This window comes from Lissotriton helveticus, chromosome 2_1 (genome assembly GCF_964261635.1).
Source record: "Lissotriton helveticus chromosome 2_1, aLisHel1.1, whole genome shotgun sequence".
Taxonomy (NCBI): Eukaryota; Metazoa; Chordata; class Amphibia; order Caudata; family Salamandridae; genus Lissotriton; species Lissotriton helveticus.
Genome location: NC_136059.1, coordinates 134,500,302 through 134,513,018, shown reverse-complemented (window position 1 = coordinate 134,513,018; position 12,717 = coordinate 134,500,302).

Sequence of the window (12,717 nt, the reverse complement as noted above, 5' to 3'; positions counted from 1 at the left end):
CCAGCCTCCAGCTTTAGGTAGCCAGAGGTTGACCCTGAGAGCACAGTGCAACTCAGTCAAAGAAAGAAAGGCACACATGGTGGAGAGTGATTGGAGGAAGCTGAGTCCTACAGAGGAATCTCACTTCAGTACTCCATCCCAACACCAGCCTTTAACTTTGCAAAGACACACCACAGGTAGAGATTCCCTATGGTGGAGACCCTCAGATACCCTTAGGGTGAGGGATTGCTTAGTGGATCATGAGACAGGGGGTAACCAAGCCAGAGCTGGTACTTCCTTATATGGCCACTTAGGCAATATAGGCTTACCTGGTCAAGGATAGCCTTATCTCCTTTCGTTTGGGGGGGGGGGGTTATGTAGGAAGGTGGATATCTGACTATGGTTACCCCCAAACTTTTTGCCTGGTGTTTAGCTGGTTTTTGACATAGTTGGCCTGGGATCCTGCTATTCAGGGCCCCAGGCTGATTGCTCTCTCCTTAAAATGGACTCCATGTACCTTAGGTACATACACAATTGGAACTGGTTCACCTTATTGATCCCTGTAACAGTGTACCCTAGGTACCCAGGGCATAGGTGTTTCCAAGGCCTACGAGGGGCTGCAGCATGTATTGTGCCACCCCTGGCCTGGCCTCCATATTTGACACAACTGGCTGATCACTCAGCTGGGGTAAGTCGGTGTAACCACCCCTTACTTAGGTGTAGTATGCCTATACCTAACCTAAAATGGACACATATGTTCCTATCAGTCACTCCTATGGAAGGCCTCATCAATCCTGGAGGCAGAGTGCTTGGAAATATGTGAGATAGTGCTCTGGCATGAGCTGAGCCTGTCTGCAGCTTTCGGAACCATGTCCTTTAGCTGTTTCATGATACTGCCATACCATATACTCTTAAGTGCATTATGAACCTCGCGGTTAAATGCTATCTTGGGTTTGGCTTTATCAAAACATGTCGAGTAAGGTGTCATACAAATTGGAATACTACCCCCTCGCCAGTTCTGGCGACGGGGGTAGCATTCCACCCTTCTAGAGGGACACGACGTGTACCTAACCTGAACCCCGGTTAAAGTTAAACAGAGCCTCAGCATCACAAGATGGATGCTGCCACCGCAGACACAAGTCTGACCTCCTGCTGCTGGGAGTCCTTCCAGCGAGGGCAGCTTGGACAAAGGGTTTCCTGCCTTGGGAGGTGCTAGCACCACCCCAGACAGGATTTTGTGTATTGGGTAGGACAGGGCTGAATAGAATCAGACATGCCTGGGGCACACAAGGTGTTTCCGTGCATAGGCCAGTTCAAACCGGTGCTGGGGCTTTCCTGCCCCAGTCCTGGCGCGAAACTGGACAAAGGAAAGGGGGTGTAACCACTCCCCTTCCTGGTTCCACCCAGAGGAGGGACCTAGTAGGTGATCCGGCCCCCCAGATTCGAATAAGAGTGGGAGCTGTGTCCTGAGACTTCAGATCATCCTGAATCAACTTGAAATACAGAAGAAGACTGGACTTCGACATTCTGCTGCCCAGAAGACAGAAGAGAATCTCCCTTGTGGCCAAGGAGTGACCACCCTGTGAACACAGGCACCAACCAGCAACTCGATGTCTGCTTTGCCGCCGCCTCCCGCCGGAGCCCGAGCCCAGAGCCTGACAAGACCCAGACTCCCAGACTTCTCACCGCCCGATCCACAGTCCCTGCGAAGAAGGGACCCGTGGAGGCACCGAGAAACGTGGGACCGGACATCTTGGAAGACCCCCGAAACGTTGACTGCGCAGCATCAGAGGCACCCTCGATGCTGTGCTTTGGGGTTTGAGAAGCCCTAACCTCGAGCAGCCCTTGCACCAAAGATCAGCCCCCCAGCATCTCCACGATCTGCGTGGGGCCCTTCTGCACCGTGCCACTCGACGCGCCATCCCGGCCACTTGCCACGTGGCTAGCGGCCATCTTGGTGACGAAACCTACAACTTTCACTGCAGGTCTGGTTGCTCCAGACTTGCCCTTGCTCCTGTAAAAAGGAGCACCCGCTCTGACCTTGCTGGTCCGAGTGACAAGCCTTTTTTGATTCCTGCGTGGCTTGCTTTAGCCAAGGCCTGTTTGCTTCCATCCGGTTGCCAACACCGCCAACAGCGAGAAACCTGCGTGGGACAGCTCGTGACCGACTCCTGGATGTCTTCGACCCCTCGTGTCCACGTGGCTGCAGAGAGAAGCTACACTTAGACGCCTGTTTGCACCCGACATCGCCTGGTTCCACTCTGGTTCCACGGTAGTCACTGGCTAGTGACTTTGAACTAACCCTGGGCGTAGTGTGCGGAGTGGGGCTTCGCGGAGCTACGTGAAGTGGGCGCAAAACTACGCCCACCCACGCACTCCGCGTAGCCCCACTACGTGCCGCCCGCCTCCCTAAATATTTAAATAAAAGGAGTCAAACTGGTTTTAAAAACACTTACCTGTCCGCCGCGTCCCCGGGGCTCCCTCTCCCGTCCCTGGATTCGCGCCGCCGCCATTTCGGATACTAATGCGCATGCGCGGGCGGCCGCGCATGCGCATTTCTCATGAGAAATGCGCATGCGCGGCCGCCCGCGCATGCGCTTTAGTATCGGAAATGGCGGCGGCGCGAATCCAGGGACGGGAGAGGGAGCCCCGGGGACGCGGCGGACAGGTAAGTGTTTTTAAAACCTTTCAATCTTTTTATTTAAATATTTAGGGAGGGCGGGAGGGAGGCGGGTGGCGGCCGGCTACGCTCCTTCTGCGGAGCGCGCGTAGTGCCGCCTGGCTACGCCCGCTACGCAAAATGCGTAGGAGACGGCACTACGTGCACTCCGTGCACGGAGCGTAGCTGGCCGCCCACCCTTACTTTGAACATTGTCCCCTCTACTTTCAGGTCTTCACCTCTTCAGATCCACCCTTGGATCCACCAGAACTCTTCACATCGAGCCGCCTGCAGCATCTTCAGCTCCAAGCACCATCGACCTGCGTGACGAAACCCGTCAGTACTTCGACCCTGTGCACCCGCTTCCTGTGGGTGAGGTAACTCAGCTCCGCCGGTGTTCCCACACTGGTACACACCTCTAGGGCCTGTGTCTAAAGTTTCAGCTTTCTAGGTCACTCGGAAGGTTCCTTAATAACTAACTATGTAACTTTTACGCACCATTGACATTGCATTGGTATTGCGTGCAATTTCCGCACCGCACCCGAGTCCCGCGGGCCTTTCCCGACTTCTTCACTGCTAGTCCCGATCAGCTCCAGCGATTCCCTAGGCCTCTTCACTTTCCTCATAGTGGTTCTTATACCACTATTTTAGTATATGGTTTAGGTGGCCCCTAGGGCTCATCCATATTCGTGCAACTTTTGTGTATTTAAACTGTGTTTTGTTTTAACGCTTGTGCTTCTGTGCTCATAAAGAGTATAGGGTATCTTTTGAGAAATAAATCTATATATATTTTCAATATATATCTGTGTGGTGTCCTTTCATTTGGTATTCAAGGGGATTGTGTATGGTAAAACAGCTTGCTTCACATGCCTTTACAGAGTTTAGCCTGAGACTGCTTAGTCCATGCTACCCCTAGGATAGCTTGTCTATAAGGTTGACTTTACAACCTGCACCATAAGGGTTGCTTGGCATGGTACAAGGTGATCACTAGAACTAGTGAGCAGCATATACCAGGCCAACTTCTCACAACACTCACTAGTGAAAAGTTCTTTACTTGTTGGACATTTTCGCTGGTCATAGTTTTCCCTGTTTATAGAGTAACGACTGGGTTTAGTGCAATGTTTACTGACTTCATGAAGTAAACCAGTCTGCAAGCTAATTGAATGTCCTCCCCGTTAAAGCAGGCCACCAATGCCTGGTTTGCAGGAGTTTTTGGTTCCACAGCTGTTAGATGTCTCCTTCGTTCAGTATCTAGGGCTTTACAGCTGCATAGCAAATGCAATATATCCTCCTTAGTTTCTTTGCAGAGTCTGCACTTTATGTTGGAATCCAAAGGTTTCCATGGGGGTAGATGTTCTTTTGATGGTATTACCCCATCCTTAACTGCAAGAAGGTTTCCTTCGTCGCCCGAGAGAAGCCAGTACCTAGGTAGGCCTGTGGTTGCAGCCTGGTGAAACTCTGAATCACAAACCATCCATGTGTCCTCCCGGTTAATACTGCTTTGCCTTCTTCTAGGGATAAGATCTTAACAGTTTTGTTAACGGGAAGTTATCCCGAAACCCGAGTCATGTCTCGGGCGATATCCCAAAACCCAGGACATGTATCGGGTCTAGAGATCATCAGTTCAACAAGTACCTACTTGCACCCACTAGGGTGAACCACTCAAGAACTCCATGTACCAGAGACCCTAGGGGCGATCCGGAGGAGGGGCTAGCGGTGTGCGGTCCATTGCGATTGTTTCTACAAATTGGCTCCCTTGAGCTTTGAGCCGACGGGCTCCTGGACGACGCACCTGCGTGCCGCTTCGGGCATCGAGGACTTTGAAGGTTGTTTGGCAGCCTTCTCTTTCACCCCTAACTATTTTCTCTACTGATAAGGGAAGTTAGCCCGAAACCCGAGCCATGTCTCGGGTGATATCTCAAAACCCGGGACATGTATCGGGTCTAGAGATCATCAGTTCAACAAGTACTTACTTGCACCCACTGGGGTGAACCACTCAAGAACTCCATGTACCAGAGTCCCTAGGGGTGATCCGGAGGAGGGGCTAGCGGTGTGCGGTCCATTGCGATTGTTTCTACAAATTGGCTCCCTTGAGCTTAGAGCCGACGGGCTCCTGGATGAAGCACCTGCGTGCCGGTTCGGGCATCGAGGCCTTTGACGGTTGTTTGGCAGCCTTCCCTTCCACCCCTAATTATTTTCTCTACTGATGAGGGAAGTTCTCCCGAAACCCGAGCCATGTCTCGGGCGATATCCCAAAACCCGGGACATGTATCGGGTCTAGAGATCATCAGTTCAACAAGTACCTACTTGCACCCACTGGGGTGAACCACTCAAGAACTCCATATACCAGAGTCCCTAGGGGCGATCCGGAGGAGGAGCTAGCGGTGTGCGGTCCATTGCGATTGTTTCGACAAATTGGCTCCCTTCAGCTTTGAGCCGACGGGCTCCTGGACGACGCACCTGCGTGCCGGTTCGGGCATCGAGGCCTTTGACGGTTGTTTGGCGGCCTTCTCTTCCACCCCTAACTATTTTCTCTACTGATGAGGGAAGTTATTCCGAAACCCGAGCCATGTCTCGGGCGATATCCCAAAACCCGGGACATGTATCGGGTCTAGAGATCATCAGTTCAACAAGTACCTACTTGCACCCACTAGGGTGAACCACTCAAGAACTCCATGTACCAGAGTCCCTAGGGGCGATCCGGAGGAGGGGCTAGCGGTGTGTGGTCCATTGCGATTGTTTCTACAAATTGGCTCCCTTGAGCTTTGAGCCGAAGGGCTCCTGGACGACGCACCTGCGTGCCGGTTGGGGCATCGAGGCCTTTGACGGTTGTTTGGCGGCCTTCTCTTCCACCCTAACTATTTTCTCTACTGATGAGGGAAGTTATCCCGAAACCCGAGCCATGTCTCGGGCGATATCCCAAAACCCGGCACATGTATCGGGTCTAGAGATCATCAGTTCAACAAGTACCTACTTGCACCCTCTGGGGTGAACCACTCAAGAACTCCATGTACCAGAGTCCCTATGGGCAATCCGGAGGAGGGGCTAGCGGTGTGCAGTCCATTGTGATTGTTTCTACCTGCATTAAAGGCATTCCCCTGTATCCTATCTACCCTCGCTTGTAGCTGAGCAGTTTCTACTCTTGAAGCGGCTACTTCCTGTCGGAAGTCTGCTAACGCTGTTTGCACCAATGCCATAGCTGCCATTACGTCTTCTAAGGTAGCCATATATCTAACTCAGCACAATCAAGAAGAGAAAGCAATCTTGGGCTGATAATTACGTCAGGCTCCTCCTTCCGTCATCTTCGGGATTGCGTTGATGCTATATGGGTTCCACCTCTCGACGTCCTCAGAGTCTGAAGTGAAGAAACACAGACTGCCGGGATAGTCAAGCGAGGGAAGGAAAAGAAGGGAACAGCGGGGAGGGGGATCTGAAACGACAACAAAAGATACTAAGAACACACAATAGGTGTTTACATATAACAGGACTATCTTTGTTCCTCCCTTACAGTATCACATACATCATGCCCACACTCCTACCTGTAAAGGAAAATACTGATGCCTCAAATACAGGAAGAGATTAGGGAGATACCAGGGATTTTACCAACTGTAAAGGGAAAACAAAAGAATACATTGGAACCACTGCTTCTGTACCTGCTGTTTCATCCTATGAGCTAGGTTCTACAACATACCAAACACTGATTGTGTTATCTTCTGTAGTTAGAGAAATCCAACCGATATGACACCCTTTATTTCTCTCTCTTGTGATAGGATGACATAGAAAAGATGGTGGAGAGAAATAAAACATGAACAGCAGACATGGTTAATAAATCCTTAACGCAGTCTGCACCACGGAAAAGTTTCTGAAATCCAAAAGCGTCCTGCAACCGCTAGACGGACCAAAACATCAGGCAATCGCTGGGAAATCCAAGGAACATATTGAGCCCAATCCGCTTATAGATATAATCACAAAGACTACAACTGCCCCATGAGAGACCAAGAATTGTAGTCTCCTCCAACAGGGAAGCTAAATATTATTTAGGTTTCCCCGCATCAAGACGGCGGAATGCCAGTCCCGACCAACGGGGAAAGAGCGCTCCCTCAGCCGAGAGATCCCTTAGCACCGGTCCGGATGTCAATGGCAGAAATGTGAGCCGAAGGAACACTCGCTACGGAATCCTCTCGGCACTACAAAGAAGTGCGTACCCAACCCAGAACGGGGTACCGCTAGATTAGAATAGGATTCAACAGGGGTCTTACCGCCTTCCCGTTAGATACCAACCACTCGATCTCTCCAGCAAGAATTATCGGCAGCGCCGGTTTCCCCGGCAGGGCTTTATTTCCTATACTTGCGTGACTCGCGTTGCACACGCGATGTACTTCCCAGGATTGCTGGGAAATGTAGTCTTTCCTGCCACGAACCTCCATGTACAGCGCAAGGAAAGGTCAGCGCTTACCGGAGGCTCAGAGACTCGAATCTGTAGTTGGTTTCATGTTTATTCTGAGGGCCTGAGAAAATAGAGAAATATTTTGTTGTGTTTGTTCATGACTTTTGATTGCACCCTGTCCTTTTTTGTTGACGACGTTGTTTGGCATTGAGGTTTTGGAGTTCTCCATCTCCAGACCATGCTGTCTTCTCAGTGTGCACCTCAAGGTTGTCTTTTAGAACATTGCAGAGTTTTTTTCTATTGGTTGTTCCCTCTATGCTATCGGTGATGGCCAGGTCTTTTGTTGCGTTTTCTGCTGTTAAGTATTTGATATCCCTTTTAAGGCCAGTTAGCATGGAGGGCAGTGTGGATAATTTGTCTACAACCTGGTTGCAATTACAACTAAGATAGAAGTTTGTTTGTGCTCTTGTTATCAGGCCATTCAGGTTTCCCAGTTTTTCGTCAATACCTGCAGTAAAAACTGCCAGTATGTTCAAAAGTGTTAGTTGTATCTCCATCTTTTCTGATTGGTATTGCAATGCTTTGACAGCTAGTTGGATTGTGTTTAATAGAGAAGTCCAAGTGCCAGTGTTTTGTTCTTTTCTGAGCTCTTTCTCGTTCGTGCTTTTATTGATGTTATGTTCTGCCAGGTTGGTGTCCCAGGGGGACTCCTGTGGAGTGTCTTGGTCCGGGTGCGCTCTCTAATCTGAGTTGCTAGTTGCGAGCATGTCTTCCCATTCTTGTGTGTTTAGGTAGGACACAATTGCCATGCCTTCTTCTTTCTGGCTTGGGTCTTGTGACCCTGCACATGATTCTCCATGTTGGATAGACACGCTACCTTGGCATGAGCTTGAGGATGCGGAGTTGGTGACGGTGTTTTGTTCGTTTGATCTGTTGTCTTGATAGGCATGCTGTAATTTCTGATCGACATACTGGTTGAGGGGCTGAAATTACATTTCCTAATTTGTTCCTCTTCTTCTCTCCTTAGTTCTGCCCTGGGCTCCCGCTTGGCCTTGAGCTTTTTGGTGGGCCAGTTTTCAACTCTAGCGTCAAGTTGTGGTGGTTTGATAGCTGTTTTTTTTGGTATGTGATCTGCAGGTGGGGTCCTCTGGCTGCTGCAGGGATGCATCCTGAGGAAATGGTGCTGATTTGTGTCCCTTCTTCTGTCATTGAGTCTGTACTGTCCTTGCACTTGGCCTTGGTTTTGTTGGAGGCCCAGTCTTCCACTCTGTCAGCAAATTGTGACAGAGCATCAGCTATTTCTTGGGGCTTGTCTCCTTTGATCGGGCCTCTCTGGATGCTGCCCTGGTGTCTGTGATTTGATGCCTGGCCTTGATACTGTGGTGCCACATGTTTGTCTGGGGGCAGGGAGCTTCAAACAAGTGCTTTCATTTGTGTTGGTGATGATAATGGTAGCAGTGGCAATTGCAAGCCTTTCACAAATTTGTTGCTGGAAAAAATGGCTGACCCTGCTTTCTTTAAGAAACGGAACTTCATGTAGATCTTTGGTTGGTAGCAGCATGTTGCGCCCGCAGCTTGCAATTGTGCTGTTGACCCATCTGGATCCTGATCCTGCTCGGTTGTGATGAGCTTTAGCTCGGCAATGTTTTTTGCACTGGGGTTTGAATTCTTTCCTTTTTTCCCTTTGATTTAGGTGCAAGGGTCTCCCTGGTTCTTCCTGACCTCATGAGTCCAGCTGAAGACACAGAGATTGTACATAAATGAACAGCCCTTAAACAAGTCCTCAGCAGCTGGCTTTCACGCTTTCACACTGCAGACACTCCAGTTTCCAGAATGAGCAAGCACGCAGAATGGAATCAGAGAGGCACCAAGGGTCTGAAGAGCCAGAGGGCTAAGGGCTGGAGAGAAGAGCTAGGGTTTGGGAGTTCAGGAGAGGCCTGGCCTGCTATCTTGTTCTAAAGTTTGCTCTAATGTTTGCTCTGAGCCTAGGTCCCGGCTCATTCAGCACTTTACTCTGCTTAGCTTTCGTGGAAACGTGGACTGGATCTCCTACAGACGACCAGAGATCATCAAGATCATCAAGAAAGTGCAGGAGGGGGCAGTTAAAGTCTGAGTTGAACAGAAAGTCAGAAACCCCTTGCATCCATCCCAGTGCCAGCTCCTCACCATTTTTTACCCGAGCCTGCTGGTCGCTATCGGATGATGTACTCCATCCCGCTGGGAGGAGCCCCCTGCCAGGTTCTTGCTTAATTGCCATTATGCTGGGCTCCTTGCCGAACACCACAATGCGACCAGTGCCTTCCAGCTCCCTGCCACCTCCTCACAGGCCCCTGAGGTGCGGTGCGGGAGCTGCGGTTCGTGTGCAGCAGTTAAATGCCGATAGTGAGGGTGTGAGGCAGCAGGCCGCTGTGGTTTCACACCACGGCTGTGCTCAGCTGATGCCGGTGGAGAGGTATGTGAGCAATGTGGAGGGCAATGGGCAGGGGAAGGTGAGCGATTGGCTCCCGGCTCCGGCTCGACCTGCGTGCTCCGTGGTCCGCGCTCCACGCTCCTCCTCTGATTCCTGTAGCTGCAACTTCTGGCCACCAGGAATAAATACGTCCTGCAGTAGGGGGGGTCACAAGCAGTGACAGAGTTCAGAAAAGTCCAAATAGGGGGGAAAGAAAGATGGAAACCCCATCTCAAGAGGATTCGTAGACAGGCTTAATTTTGGTCAAGTATATTTAGTGCGTCATCTATTACGTGAGTCATGGCCAATTTAGTACTGTGCCCTGCACGAACGCTGGTTTTGTATTGGTTGAGCAGATTGAAATGTTGAATGCAGTTTCCCAGCTGGCTGTGAACACATTTTTCAAGGGGTTTGGCAGCTTAAGGTGGTCAGGGGATCGAGATAATCTCCATTGGCGTTTAAATTAGTCAAAGGGAACGTCTATCCTCATTGAATCTGCTGGGATACAAAGGTTTAGAATCTTTAGTGGATATCCTTTTCAGTTGTAGAGGTGCAACTGTGTCAATTACTGTGGTCATAGAGATAAAGTAGTGGTTTGTCAACGCTTGGACATCTGATAGATCAGCAGGGGCGCAGCAAGAGGTTGGTGCTAGATGATGGGAGTATGTCTGTGCTGGCACTATTTAGGTTCCTTTTCCATATTTTGGGATTTGTGGGTTGGTCTGAGTGTGTTCTTACTGATTCATTAATAAAGAATGTGATGGAATGGTGATCGGACCAGTCACAAGGGAGGATCGTGTCTATTTGATTGGAGTCTGCATTGGAAATTACTAAGTCTAGGGCTGTGCCCTTGTCATTTGTGGGCCTGTCGCAGATTTAGGTGAGGTTTAGGTTCATAAGGAAATCTTTGAGGCTATTGACTATGGGGTCATTGATGTTGTTCCAATGGAGATGCAGATCTCCAAGGAATATTAGGGCAATCTGGGAGACCGATGTTTGTCATTACAATATCAATGAATTGTTCGACGGAAATGAGGTTGTCACCTGCAGGGTGGTAGAATGTGTGCAATGAGAAATCTGGTTTATTGTTGCTTATGATGTCCATGCAGAGGTATTCACATGATAGTAATGGACAATGTGATTGGTTCACTGATAGACTGTTTTGGTGAATGCAGGCAATACCGCCCCTGGTTTATCGGGAAACATCGTTTACAATGCGGTGTTTACACCGCAGTACCTTTACAACGATGCCATTACAACGCAAGTTGTTACTACGACTTGCGCTGGATGGCGCTCTTGGATAAGGAATATTGTAATTTTATATTCAAACACCTTCCCTACTGTTACGTGGGCTGGTGTTGGAATATAAAATTATAATAATCTTCAATCCGCGCACACCAACGCAAGTTGTTGTAACGACTTGCGTTGTAATGGCAGCGTTGTAAAGTAGCGCGATCTAAAAGATCACGTTGTACTGACGTACATCCGGTCTATCAGATGATTTTGTGATTTGGGGTGACCAGAATGTCTAGAATAGGAGTAGATGATTTATTTAACCAAGTATCTGTCAGTATTAGGAGGTCTGGTTCATGAGTAAGTATGAGTTCTGCTTTGTCAGCTGCATTTCTTGAAGCTGATCTATTATTGAGTAGGATGCATTTGAGATGTGGCTTAATGATGGTTTGATGTTGGGATGGAGACTCGCTTAAGTGTGTCTGTGGATATTTCTCTAGGGTTGTGTGTAGGAGCTCTGTGAGGATTAGAGGTGATGGTTTGGATTAGAGAGGGTGGATTTTTGTGGTTTTTGGAACATTCGGTACTGTGGGTGGGATAGGGGAGCTTGTAGGAGCGGAGTAGGGAGTGTATGTCATTGGATGATGAAGGGACATTTCTTCATACCGGTTGGGATGTGGCATTGGGGTAAAGGACAGTTCTCCATTTCAATGCCAGATACATCACAGGGGGTGGATACAGTTGGTGTGCTGGGTTTAGATGGTGTGGATGTGGGGGGCGGTTACTATGCACGTATCTGGAAGAGTCTCAAACCTTCCTTCTGATGTTCGGTATATTGAGAATCAGATCTTGTAGGAGTTAGATGTCCTTTTTGACTTCTTGCAGTCAAAGTCAAGGCTTTGTGCCTTGTTTTTAAGGCCCTGCATGGACAGGGACCGATACCACTCCAAAATCTTTTTTCCTGGTATCAGGCCGCCAGACTACTGAGATCCTCCTCCGCGTTTCTAGTGACGGTCCCTAGGATCAATAGAGTGAGGATGGGTGGCCGTGCTTTTAGCTTCACAGCTGCTACACTTTGGAACACCCTCCCGCTGGCGTTGAGGAGTAGACAAGATCTCACCTCTTTCAAAAAGGATCTCAAGACCTTTCTGTTTCCTAAAGCAAGGTAATGTGGTCTATCTGTGGGAATGATGTGGTCTCAGCGCCAGGATACCCTTTGGGTGGCAGCTGCGCTTAATATGCAATAAATACATACATACATACATACAAAGTATAATTTCATCAAGTCTGGGGTCAGGAGTGGGTTGTGCGATTATTGTATGGTATGAGTGTAAGGGGGAGGGTGGGTCTGGAATGTGGCTAGGGGGCTTAGGATGGCCTAGTTTGGCGAAATGAGGTCCGAGAGGATGATTAGGGGGAGAATGAAGGGAAAGAGTGGTGGGAGGAGGAGGGAAATGTGACTGGTGGAAGTGAGGATTCGGTGAGGCTGGAGAGATGTTCAGGGTAGTTGGAGTGTGGGTGGGAGGGAAGCTATATCTGTGGATGTTAGGTGAGGAATGAGTGCTGTAGGTTAAGGGCTGTGGTTATTGCATCCTAAGGTATCTATCGGGACTGGTGTGTGTGGCTGTGTACGATGGATCATCAGAGGGGTTTGTTTTGTGGGTGCTTTAGCATGAATACTCCGTGGCGTACTTGAGTTGGGGCGGTCGGGGAGTGGCAGTATGATTGGTTGACTTTTTCCTTAATTAGAGAAAAGATATTGCCAAATAGAAGTACGTTTCGGTCTGAAGATTATATGAGTATGGTTCCATTATGATAAATGGTGATAGTTGCTGCAGCTCTGTAGAATAGGGATGGGATGATCAAGATCTTGAGACCATGTGCAGTTTTCCTAGTGGATGAGAACACGAATAGGGAGAGAAAGGCTTTTCTCTATTGGGCTTGTCTATTTGTGCAAAAAATTTAATCATTAGTTATAAGTCCTTTAATAGTTGAGAAGTAGGGGTCAGA